The sequence below is a fragment of the Thalassophryne amazonica genome, chromosome 2 (assembly GCF_902500255.1).
Source record: "Thalassophryne amazonica chromosome 2, fThaAma1.1, whole genome shotgun sequence".
NCBI lineage: Eukaryota > Metazoa > Chordata > Actinopteri > Batrachoidiformes > Batrachoididae > Thalassophryne > Thalassophryne amazonica.
This window is the reverse complement of record NC_047104.1, coordinates 53343387-53357061: the sequence shown is the minus strand read 5'-3', so window position 1 is coordinate 53357061 and position 13675 is coordinate 53343387. Positions and strand designations below refer to the sequence as shown.

Sequence of the window (13675 nt, the reverse complement as noted above, 5' to 3'; positions counted from 1 at the left end):
TAACAGAAACCTGGTTACAGCAGGATGAATATGTTAGTTTAAATGAGTCAACACCCCCGAGTCACACTAACTGTCAGAATGCTCGTAGCACGGGCCAAGGTGGAGGATTAGCAGCAATCTTCCATTCCAGCTTATTAATTAATCAAAAACCCAGACAGAGCTTTAATTCATTTGAAAGCTTGACTCTTAGTCTTGTCCATCCAAATTGGAAGTCCCAAAAACCAGTTTTATTTGTTATTATCTATCGTCCACCTGGTCGTTACTGTGAGTTTCTCTGTGAATTTTCAGACCTTTTGTCTGACTTAGTGCTTAGCTCAGATAAGATAATTATAGTGGGCGATTTTAACATCCACACAGATGCTGAGAATGACAGCCTCAACACTGCATTTAATCTATTATTAGACTCTATTGGCTTTGCTCAAAATGTAAATGAGTCCACCCACCACTTTAATCATATCTTAGATCTTGTTCTGACTTATGGTATGGAAATAGAAGACTTAACAGTATTCCCTGAAAACTCCCTTCTTTCTGATCATTTCTTAATAGCATTTACATTTACTCTGATGGACTACCCAGCAGTGGGGAATAAGTTTCATTACACTAGAAGTCTTTCAGAAAGCGCTGTAACTAGGTTTAAGGATATGATTCCTTCTTTATGTTCTCTAATGCCATATACCAACACAGTGCAGAGTAGCTACCTAAACTCTGTAAGTGAGATAGAGTATCTCATCAATAGTTTTACATCCTCATTGAAGACAACTTTGGATGCTATAGCTCCTCTGAAAAAGAGAGCTTTAAATCAGAAGTGCCTGACTCCGTGGTATAACTCACAAACTCGTAGCTTAAAGCAGATAACCCGTAAGTTGGAGAGGAAATGGCGTCTCACTAATTTAGAAGATCTTCACTTAGCCTGGAAAAAGAGTCTGTTGCTCTATAAAAAAAGCCCTCCGTAAAGCTAGGACATCTTTCTACTCATCACTAATTGAAGAAAATAAGAACAACCCAGGTTTCTTTTCAGCACTGTAGCCAGGCTGACAAAGAGTCAGAGCTCTATTGAGCTGAGTATTCCATTAACGTTAACTAGTAATGACTTCATGACTTTCTTTGCTAACAAAATTTTAACTATTAGAGAAAAAATTACTCATAACCATCCCAAAGACGTATCGTTATCTTTGGCTGCTTTCAGTGATGCCGGTATTTGGTTAGACTCTTTCTCTCCGATTGTCCTGTCTGAGTTATTTTCATTAGTTACTTCATCCAAACCATCAACATGTTTATTAGACCCCATTCCTACCAGGCTGCTCAAGGAAACCCTACCATTATTTAATGCTTCGATCTTAAATATGATCAATCTATCTTTGTTAGTTGGCTATGTACCACAGGCTTTTAAGGTGGCAGTAATTAAACCATTACTTAAAAAGCCATCACTTGACCCAGCTATCTTAGCTAATTATAGGCCAATCTCCAACCTTCCTTTTCTCTCAAAAATTCTTGAAAGGGTAGTTGTAAAACAGCTAACTGATCATCTGCAGAGGAATGGTCTATTTGAAGAGTTTCAGTCAGGTTTTAGAATTCATCATAGTACAGAAACAGCATTAGTGAAGGTTGCAAATGATCTTCTTATGGCCTCGGACAGTGGACTCATCTCTGTGCTTGTTCTGTTAGACCTCAGTGCTGCTTTTGATACTGTTGACCATAAAATTTATTACAGAGATTAGAGCATGCCATAGGTATTAAGGCACTGCGCTGCGGTGGTTTGAATCATATTTGTCTAATAGATTACAATTTGTTCATGTAAATGGGGAATCTTCTTCACAGACTAAAGTTAATTATGGAGTTCCACAAGGTTTTGTGCTAGGACCAATTTTATTCACTTATACATGCTTCCCTTAGGCAGTATTATTAGACGGTATTGCTTAAATTTTCATTGTTACGCAGATGATACCCAGCTTTATCTATCCATGAAGCCAGAGGACACACACCAATTAGCTAAACTGCAGGATTGTCTTACAGACATAAAGACATGGATGACCTCTAATTTCCTGCTTTTAAACTCAGATAAAACTGAAGTTATTGTACTTGGCCCCACAAATCTTAGAAACATGGTGTCTAATCAGATCCTTACTCTGGATGGCATTACCCTGACCTCTAGTAATACTGTGAGAAATCTTGGAGTCATTTTTGATCAGGATATGTCATTCAAAGCGCATGTTAAACAAATATGTAGGACTGCTTTTTTGCATTTACGCAATATCTCTAAAATTAGAAAGGTCTTGTCTCAGAGTGATGCTGAAAAACTAATTCATGCATTTATTTCCTCTAGGCTGTACTATTGTAATTCATTATTATCAGGTTGTCCTAAAAGTTCCCTAAAAAGCCTTCAGTTAATTCAAAATGCTGCAGCTAGAGTACTAACGGGGACTAGAAGGAGAGAGCATATCTCACCCATATTGGCCTCTCTTCATTGGCTTCCTGTTAATTCTAGAATAGAATTTAAAATTCTTCTTCTTACTTATAAGGTTTTGAATAATCAGGTCCCATCTTATCTTAGGGACCTCGTAGTACCATATCACCCCAATAGAGTGCTTCGCTCTCAGACTGCAGGCTTACTTGTAGTTCCTAGGGTTTGTAAGAGTAGAATGGGAGGCAGAGCCTTCAGCTTTCAGGCTCCTCTCCTGTGGAACCAGCTCCCAATTCAGATCAGGGAGACAGACACCCTCTCTACTTTTAAGATTAGGCTTAAAACTTTCCTTTTTGCTAAAGCTTATAGTTAGGGCTGGATCAGGTGACCCTGAACCATCCCTTAGTTATGCTGCTATAGACGTAGACTGCTGGGGGGTTCCCATGATGCACTGTTTCTTTCTCTTTTTGCTCTGTATGTACCACTCTGCATTTAATCATTAGTGATCGATCTCTGCTCCCCTCCACAGCATGTCTTTTTCCTGGTTCTCTCCCTCAGCCCCAACCAGTCCCAGCAGAAGACTGCCCCTCCCTGAGCCTGGTTCTGCTGGAGGTTTCTTCCTGTTAAAAGGGAGTTTTTCCTTCCCACTGTAGCCAAGTGTTTGCTCACAGGGGGTCATTTTGACCGTTGGGGTTTTACATAATTATTGTATGGCCTTGCCTTACAATATAAAGCGCCTTGGGGCAACTGTTTGTTGTGATTTGGCGCTGTATAAAAAAAAAAAATGATTGATTGATTGAATTGAATTTTATACCCTCTTTCCTTCTCTTTTTATAATGGTAGCACTCACCCTGGTTATATCTCTGCAAGTTACATCAGCTGTGCAGTTTATCTTCTGAGCTCATAGAGATAAATTAAAAAACAGTTCATGCAATTCAAGCTGAATGAAAACACCATACAGCAAATATTAAAGCCAATGCCCACAGGCAAGAAGCCTCAGATCCAGACAAAATTAAAACAGTTAATGCAGCCTGTAGTAATATTTTAAGCAGCCACATTCAGCAACATCTACACTTTATACAAATGGACTTCCAAAACAGTCCTCTCTAAAATTGCATCTGGAAAGTATTCACAGTGCTTAACTTTTTCCGGATTTGTTGTTACACCCTAATTCCAAAATGGAGTAAATAAATTTTTCCCCTTAAAATTCTACTCACAACACCCCATAATGACAACATGAAAATATTTTATTTTTATTTTTGCAAATGTATTAAATATCAAAATATAAAATCACATGTACATAGGTATGCACACCCTTTTCTCAATCAATCAAACAATCAATACTTTATCTGGCGCACCTATCTTTGGGCAGTTTTACTCATTCCTCTTTGCAGCACCTCTCAAGCTCCATCAGGTTGGATGGGGAATGCTGGTGCACAGCCATTTTCAGATCTCTCCAGAGATGTTCAGTTGGATTCAGGTCTGAGCTCTGATTGGGCCACTCAAGGACATTCACAGAGTTGTCATGAAGCCACTCCTTTGATATCTTGGCTGTGTGCTTAGGGTCATTATCCTGCTGAAAGTCCGAATCGTCACCCCAGACTGAGGTCAAGAGTGCTCTGTAGCAGGTTTTCATCCAGGATGTCTCTGTACATTGCTGCATTCATCTTTCCCACAGAGGAATGCTGGAGCTCTGACAGAGTGACCATCAGGTTCTTGGTCACCTCACTGACTAAGGACCTTCTACCCCGATGGCTCAGTTTAGACAGACGGCCAGCTCTAGGAAGGGTTCTGGTGGATCCGAACTTATTCCATTTATGGGTGATAGGCCGCTGTGCTCACTGTCATCTGTGGGACCTTATATGTAGACGTGTGTCATCTCAAGGATGATCACTGGAAACAGGGTGCACCTGAGCTAAATTTTGACCTGTGACCTGTGGCTCTGAATACTTATGTACATGTGATTTCTTAGTTTTGTTATTTTTAATACTTTTGCAAAAATCTAAAAAAAAAAAAAACTTTCACATTGTCATTATGGGGTATTGTGTGAAGAATTGTGAGGGAATACATTTATTTACTCCATTTTAGAATAAGGCTGTAATATAACAAAATATAGAAAAAATGAAGTGCTGTGAATACTTTCTGCACGCACAGTATGTATTCTTTCAGACATGCACACTTTCATAATAACTTAAAATTATGTTTGTTGTTATTTTATTTACACTTTTTATACTTTATTATACATGTATGCACAATCCCTTATTTTCCTACAGTGAGAGGGCAGATGGAATTCTCATTTGGTGGGCGTCAGTGATGTATCATTGAAAAGCTGTTTAAAATATGAGACGAGCAAAGTGGTTGGCTGAAGAGATTATAAGTAGTTACCCTTATTCAGTTCCCATATTTCACAACTTTGTTTCCTTTTCTTAGTCCAAGTACAGATAAAGCAGTAGTTTGCTCTATAATATGCCAGTAGCTGCATTTGATAATTAACATGAACATAAATACACTGCGGTACATAATAATGTAGTTCCCATATGTACAGTACTGTTCAGAATAATAGTAGTGCTATGTGACTAAAAAGCTTAATCCAGGTTTTGAGTATATTTCTTATTGTTACATGGGAAACAAGGTACCAGCATATGGATTTAAAAGCTCTGCTTTATGTTTTTTAAGAAGTTATTTGGTCAACAGAAAGCAATGTGTTGCTTTCAATGGTTCATTTTCAGATACTGTGACCCTAACGTGTGGCATTCCACAAGGCAGTTGTCTTGGTCCTTTGCTGTATAGTATTTTTGTAAATGATATGTCATATATTTTACATAGGGCCCGTATGACTGTACGAGGTCTGTCCATAAAGTATAGGTCCTTTTAATTTTTTTCAAAAACTATATGGATTTCATTCATATGTTTTTACGTCAGACATGCTTGAACCCTCGTGCGCATGCGTGAGTTTTTCCACGCCTGTCGGTGACGTCATTCGCCTGTGAGCACTCCTTGTGGGAGGAGTCGTCCAGCCCCTCGTCGGAATTCCTTTGTCTGAGAAGTTGCTGAGAGACTGGCGCTTTGTTTGATCAAAATGTTTTCTAAACCTGTGAGACACATCGAAGTGGACATGGTTCGAAAAATTAAGCTGGTTTTCAGTGAAAATTTTAACGGCTGATGAGAGATTTTGAGGTGATACTGTTGCTTTAAGGACTTCCCACGGTGCGAGACGTCGCGCAGCGCTCTCAGGCGGCGTCATCAGCCTGTTTCAAGCTGAAAACCTCCACATTTCAGGCTCTATTGATCCAGGACGTCGTGGGAGAACAGAGAAGTTTCAGAAGAAGTCGGTTTCAGCATTTTATCCGGATATTCCACTGTTAAAGGAGATTTTTTTAATGAAAGACGTGCGGACGGGTCCGCGCGTCGGCTCGCAGCCGCCGCAACGCTCCGCCACAGGAAAAACACCTCTGTTGGAAGCCTTAAGGACAAGTTGGAACATGTCCAGCTGTTAAACAATTTCTCATATACTCACTCCACTGAAAGCCATCAAAAGCTGCCTGGATTTTACAAATGGTTATCAACACGGAGGTGTTTTTCCTGTGCCGCCGCACCGCGCCGGCTGCGTCCCGACGCGCGGACCCGTCCGCACGTCTTTCATTAAAAAAATCTCCTTTAACAGTGGAATATCCGGATAAAATGCTGAAACCGACTTCTTCTGAAACTTCTCTGTTCTCTCACGACGTCCTGGATCAATAGAGCCTGAAATGTGGAGGTTTTCAGCTTGAAACAGGCTGATGACGCCACCTGAGAGTGCTGAGCGACGTCTCGCACCGTGAAAAGTCCTTAAAGCAACAGTATCACCTCAAAATCTCTCATCAGCTGTTAAAATTTTCACTGAAAACCAGCTTAATTTTTCGAACCATGTCCACTTCGATGTGTCTCACAGGTTTAGAAAAAAATTTGATCAAACAAAGCGCCAGTCTCTCAGCAACTTCTCAGACAAAGGAATTCCGACGAGGGGCTGGACGACTCCTCCCACAAGGAGTGCTCACAGGCGAATGACGTCACCGACAGGCGTGGAAAAACTCACGCATGCGCACGAGGGTTCAAGCATGTCTGACGTAAAAACATATGAAAACATGTTTATTAGACCCCATTCCTACCAGGCTGCTCAAGGAAGCCCTACCATTATTTAATGCTTCGATCTTAAATATGATCAATCTATCTTTGTTAGTTGGCTATGTACCACAGGCTTTTAAGGTGGCAGTAATTAAACCATTACTTAAAAAGCCATCACTTGACCCAGCTATCTTAGCTAATTATAGGCCAATCTCCAACCTTCCTTTTCTCTCAAAAATTCTTGAAAGGGTAGTTGTAAAACAGCTAACTGATCATCTGCAGAGGAATGGTCTATTTGAAGAGTTTCAGTCAGGTTTTAGAATTCATCATAGTACAGAAACAGCATTAGTGAAGGTTACAAATGATCTTCTTATGGCCTCGGACAGTGGACTCATCTCTGTGCTTGTTCTGTTAGACCTCAGTGCTGCTTTTGATACTGTTGACCATAAAATTTTATTACAGAGATTAGAGCATGCCATAGGTATTAAAGGCACTGCGCTGTGGTGGTTTGAATCATATTTGTCTAATAGATTACAATTTGTTCATGTAAATGGGGAATCTTCTTCACAGACTAAAGTTAATTATGGAGTTCCACAAGGTTCTGTGCTAGGACCAATTTTATTCACTTTATATATGCTTCCCTTAGGCAGTATTATTAGACGGTATTGCTTAAATTTTCATTGTTACGCAGATGATACCCAGCTTTATCTATCCATGAAGCCAGAGGACACACACCAATTAGCTAAACTGCAGGATTGTCTTACAGACATAAAGACATGGATGACCTCTAATTTCCTGCTTTTAAACTCAGATAAAACTGAAGTTATTGTACTTGGCCCCACAAATCTTAGAAACATGGTGTCTAACCAGATCCTTACTCTGGATGGCATTACCCTGACCTCTAGTAATACTGTGAGAAATCTTGGAGTCATTTTTGATCAGGATATGTCATTCAAAGCGCATATTAAACAAATATGTAGGACTGCTTTTTTGCATTTAAGCAATGTCTCTAAAATCAGAAAGGTCTTGTCTCAGAGTGATGCTGAAAAACTAATTCATGCATTTATTTCCTCTAGGCTGGACTATTGTAATTCATTATTATCAGGTTGTCCTAAAAGTTCCCTAAAAAGCCTTCAGTTAATTCAAAATGCTGCAGCTAGAGTACTGACGGGGACTAGAAGGAGAGAGCATATCTCACCCATATTGGCCTCTCTTCATTGGCTTCCTGTTAATTCTAGAATAGAATTTAAAATTCTTCTTCTTACTTATAAGGTTTTGAATAATCAGGTCCCATCTTATCTTAGGGACCTCGTAGTACCATATCACCCCAATAGAGCGCTTCGCTCTCAGACTGCAGGCTTACTTGTAGTTCCTAGGGTTTGTAAGAGTAGAATGGGAGGCAGAGCCTTCAGCTTTCAGGCTCCTCTCCTGTGGAACCAGCTCCCAATTCAGATCAGGGAGACAGACACCCTCTCTACTTTTAAGATTAGGCTTAAAACTTTCCTTTTTGCTAAAGCTTATAGTTAGGGCTGGATCAGGTGACCCTGAACCATGATGCACTGTTTCTTTCTCTTTTTGCTCTGTATGCACCACTCTGCATTTAATCATTAGTGATCGATCTCTGCTCCCCTCCACAGCATGTCTTTTTCCTGGTTCTCTCCCTCAGCCCCAACCAGTCCAGCAGAAGACTGCCCCTCCCTGAGCCTGGTTCTGCTGGAGGTTTCTTCCTGTTAAAAGGGAGTTTTTCCTTCCCACTGTAGCCAAGTGCTTGCTCACAGGGGGTCGTTTTGACCGTTGGGGTTTTACATAATTATTGTATGGCCTTGCCTTACAATATAAAGCGCCTTGGGGCAACTGTTTGTTGTGATTTGGCGCTATATAAAAAAATTGATTGATTGATTGATTGAATGAAATCCATATAGTTTTTGAAAAAAATAAAAAGGACCTATACTTTATGGACAGCCCTCGTATATGCAGATGATACAACAATATATGTTTCTGCTTCTAGCCTGGATCAGGTCAATAGCACTTTACAAAAAGAGCTAATGTTGACTTATGACTGGGTGGTGGGAAACAGGTTAAAGTTGAATGTGTTAAAAACTAAGTGTATGATTTTAGGCTCTAAACATACCTTAAGAGACACCCCGAAGTTAAACCTCTCTCTGCACAATCAATTATTAGAACAAGTTATTGAGATAAAATTGCTTGGGGTGACTTTGGATCAAAGGATGTCTTGGACAACACATATTAATAATATTGTGACCAAAATGAGCAGAAACATCTTTTTAATTCGATGCAATGCTCAATTTATGTCAACAGCAACAAGGAAATTAGTTTTAGTCTTTAGTGTTGTGTCACTTAGACTACTGTTCTGTTGTGTGGACAAATGCTGCTCTTAAAGACCTGAACAAACTCCAGATGGCACAGAATCGAGCAGCAAGACTCGCTCTAAGCTGTCCTTTTCGAACCAGTGTTAACATCCTACATCAAAGACTGTCATGGATGACAGTGAGGGAGAGACTGGCCTGTTCTTCTGTGGTTTCTTTGCAAAAAATTTGGACCACACTCAAACCTTTTACCCTGTTCTCTAAACTTCAGCTCACTGGTAACAGGCATGAGTTTAACACAAGACAAGCTACTAGTTCTATTTTTGTTTTGCCGCTGCCAAAAACTAATGCTCTAAAAAATACATTTATATATCGATCAATCTTATATTGGAATCAGTTGCCTCTGGATGTGAGGTTAATACGAAATCATATAGTTTTTAAAGCAAATCTTAAGAAATGTATACTCAACAAGACAGTTCTCCTAATGTAGTGAATGTAGTGTTGGTGTTTGTTTTGTGAAGAAATAACTGTTACTTGTGTATTTTCTGTGAGTTGTATAAATTGCAATACTTTGATGTAATTATTATATTTTTATTTGAGAATGGACCCCAGGAAGAATAGTCTCTACTTAGGTAAAGACTAATGGGGATCCTTAAATAAAGAAATATAGGCTAAAGGGCATACCCAGAGCTGTGGGTGTACTGTTGGATTCTCATTATTTCACAACAAAATAGCAACATACAGATATTAATGGGAAGATTAACGTCTCTGGAATAAAATGAACCCAAGCATAACATTATATAAACATGCAATCTCAAAATAAATACAATAAAACCGCATGATAACTTCAGAGCTAAAATGCATCTTTGGTGCATTGTAATGCCATAATATCTACAAGAGGTTTATATTTTAAAGCCCTTCTCTGAAATCTGACAATAAACAATCAGAGACTTGACTGATGGATTGGCAAATTCAATCGGCATTTATGCAACCATCGTAACAGACACAGATAACAAACAGCATGTAAACACCATGTGAAATGAAAGACAAACCAGTTTCTATGAAAAAATGTAAAAGTAGCATAAAATCTTTTTAATGTTTTAAAAATCATCATTATTTTATTTTATTTTATTTTATTTTATTTTATTTTTGTCAGGCAGTCCAACAAAAATGAATTCTTTATCATGCTCAAGAGTAATAAGCCTTTACTTTTGAGCAAACCATTTAGGCAGATGGCTCAAAAACACAGAGGTCATAAAGAGATAAACAACCGTTGTCATCAGACAGCATCTAAACAACAGGCTGGTAACAATTTCAAACTACAACAGTCGTGGTGCAGTACTGAATTAGCAGTCATCCCACTGCACGTTAGATAATGCACGACATTTCAAAGTATCCCATTTGCTTTTCATATCATACTTCAATAACCCTTTGTTTGCTGAACTGGCATGCTTTTTAGAATACAGCAAGAGCAGGAGAATGGCATCGACTTCATTAGCTCTCAGGTTTAGACCTGGTAATTGAAATCCATTAGTATGAACTAAAATAGATCGGCATGTAAGTATAAGTGGATCTTGTGACACCAAGGGCGGGCTCTTCAAGCAAAAAGTAAATGCGCACATTGCATATTGTGTGCATGTGTGTTTATTACCTGTGCACAGCTACAGAGAATAAAAGGAACAGAGAGCGAAATAGTGAGTAAAAATAGAGAGAGGGAGAACAGACCAGTAATATCCATTAGATTTATTGTGGTGCAATTCCCAGTCCCTCCAGTTCTGCCTGAGGGGGACTATATTACATTTCATCACAGTTTCATTTTCTCCTGCAGATGAGAAATGGGAGTTCTGCTGCAGTAATGTAGCATGTATGTGCTAAATCTCATCTCTAATAAAATCAAACACATCACAACTCCTGGCACTTTTGCTACAGGTCCATGACAAAATGAAACACCATCTGTTATCATATCAAGACTGGCATATTAGAACATAAAAACCAAACACACCCATAGAATAAGAATGAGGACAATGAATACAGGACATAATGGGATATGATAGAAGGACTGGCCTTAAAAGTGGGAGACAATTCCTTCGAAAATGCAATCACATTATTCGTCCTAAGTGCACTAAGTACACTGTGTGATATACATAACATAGTGATCATGTTGATGTCTGCATCACACTAGTATGAGTCACAGCTGGCTCTCACCAATAATAATAATAAGGGGATTTATTGTCACTGTACATAGATGAACATATACAATGACATTTGTTCTCTGCATTTAAACCATCCTAATTACAGTTAGACACAATCAAACCACTCGGAGCAGTGGACAGCCACAGCCCTGGGGACCAACCACAGATGCAGAGACGCTGCCTTGGTTGAGGACAGAAAAGAAGCAAACCCGAATTGTGCATTTACACATAGGCAAGAAGTGTTACAAATGTCATATTTGCGTCATTCTTTGCACATTCCTGACATTCTTAAAGTGACTTAAGGCTTCTGAATAGGTTTCTTAATAGTGTGTGTTGGTGCATGATATTCGTGATTTTTGTGGAGCATGTTTCTGGTTGTCAAAAACATCTTCCACAAATGTCACGCACCACCCTCATTTCGCCTCATGTTGTGGAGGTCGCAACTGAGCGTGCTGATTCGTCTTGATTAGTGGTGATCCTTAATAGAGCGTGACAGCGTTCTTCTCTGAAGTGTGCACAATTAAACCCTGCTGCACCACATTCAGTTTCATTGCTGCAGTATGCTGAAGAAGGACAGTGATGCCAAGTCTCGTTTCAATGCTCATCAGTGCACTCCTGCAGGTGTTCCACCTACTGCTGCTGTGACTGATGTTTGGCAAAGTGAGCGAGACGAGAGCCCCCCGTGGAGCCACACATCTGGCTCTCAGTCTCCTCCTCCTTTCTGCACCACTCCAGGTCACAGAGCCCAACTAAGTATGCAATTACAAAGTTCTTCTGCTGTGGATTTTGAGGAGCAAACTCAAGCGATCTGAATTGTTCAGCAACTGACAGTAGGATGAATATGGTGTGTGTGTGTGTGTGTGTGTGTGTGTGTCTGTGTGTGTGTGTGTGTGTGTGTGTGGAGACAATTCGCCTCATTCACAACGTGACAGAATATAATGACGGGAACAACAACGTGGAACATTATTCCTGACCATGCATAATGGTTCCTGTTAATTCTCCAGCAACATGTGCCATTAATTGTAACGTGGTAACAGGTTGCAGCAATTCCTGAGGACACCTGATGCCTCTGCCTCAAATCATCACATTCGTGATCAGTGGCCAAGAATGTATACTTTGTCGCATTCGTGACTTGCCATCATTATGTGTAAGCGCAGCATAAATATGTTTTTGAAACATATTTCCTCCGGAGTGCCCAGAGGAAAACCACACAGACACGGTGAGAACATGCCAACTCGACACAGAAAGGACTAGGTGGGAAGCGATCCCACAACCTTCTCATTGTGAGGCAACACGGTTGAACATGAAGCCACTGTAAAAATATATACAATTAGGTATTGTCTCCAGCCACTAGGAAGGCTTCCCATACCGTCCACAAGAGTTCTTCAACAGATATGCAGCAAACTGTCACAACAGCTATGCAGCAAACTGTCACAACAGCTATGCAGCAAACTGTCACCACCACCTCCCAGAAACCAACCCTAGGTTCCCCTGAAGACCAGAGAGCAGCAGTATCACCATGTGGCACCCCACTGTAAGCCTGCACTCACACTAAGACCTACAGTACTACCTGGGAGAATGCCAGGGGGCACCCAAGGGACACATCCAGAGACCCCCAAACCACTGTGCAAAGGTTGTTTCACAGGCATCCCCCAGCCCCTTAACTGTGCGTAGGAGTGGGCCCTTGCCCTTGCAGCCACTGACCCAGGCCCCCACTAGCCACCCACATTCCTTTGCACACACAGTAAATTTTGCAGAAATCACCAGTGTTAAATTCAGACTGCCAGTGTTCATAGGGTTCTACACTGACCTAGTGTGGGACCATATGTACACTGTCAGTGTCATTTTAACAATGGTGATTTTGCTCTGAAGGGTCCTGAGTGTAGTAGATATGTAGATGTTTCTTTGGGCTTTTCCAGTTGCTGGGTTCTCAACAGGGACGCACCTCTTGGAGGTCCACCACACAGCCCTATGTGTTGTACGTGACATGCCCTCACAAAGCAAGTAATACTTGTTATCTGTGGCTCATAAGCTAGTAAACTGCTTGTTTAACACAAAGCAATTCCAGTTGTAGCCAGTGATGCTCTGGAGAGACCAAGTACCAAAGACATGAAGTCTTCTGTCACTGTTAAAGTCCAAGTGTTGAAACCACACAGTGAGCCTGAAAGCCACCAAGACCCTGAAGACCTGGACCTTTATTCTCCTGCAAATATATTGGCATCGCCACTCACCTCTATCCAGGACGTTCATGACTCTAACCTGCGAAGAGAGTGAGCTCACAGATACTGTACATGAATGGCACTGTTGAAATAAGTGAATCTGTCAAGAGGTTTGACACTTCCACCGCACAAAGACATGCATCTGGTGACCAAGGAAAGGAAGTCAATGTTTTTTCTTCCTTTGAATCCATATTTTTTTTTTCTTTGCCTGCAGTGGTCACAACACTCTGTAACCATTAATTTCTGCCCCTCTCCTGGTGGCTGGTGATGATATGCGCAGGTAAGTAAACTGTTTATGTGTTGTGCAGCCACTTATGGAAGGTGCATCTGGTTTTTGGTCGTACCGAGGTGCAAATACTTTGTTGTTGGAAGACATCCATGATTTAGTTGTATGCCCGACCACACCTCATTTTTTAGACCAACACTTCCTCA

The 13675-nt window shown here is 40.4% G+C and overlaps 1 long non-coding RNA gene across 1 annotated transcript; it reads right to left on the bottom strand.

Moving 5' to 3' along the window:
• Window positions 1–3776: 3776 nt before the first annotated feature.
• On the bottom strand, window positions 3777–13150 carry LOC117502189. The gene is made up of 3 exons (XR_004558218.1): window positions 13066–13150; window positions 9138–9143; window positions 3777–3787 (listed from the first exon to the last, which is right to left on the bottom strand). It is a non-coding gene; the product is annotated as an uncharacterized LOC117502189 (long non-coding RNA).
• Window positions 13151–13675: the final 525 nt, after the last annotated feature.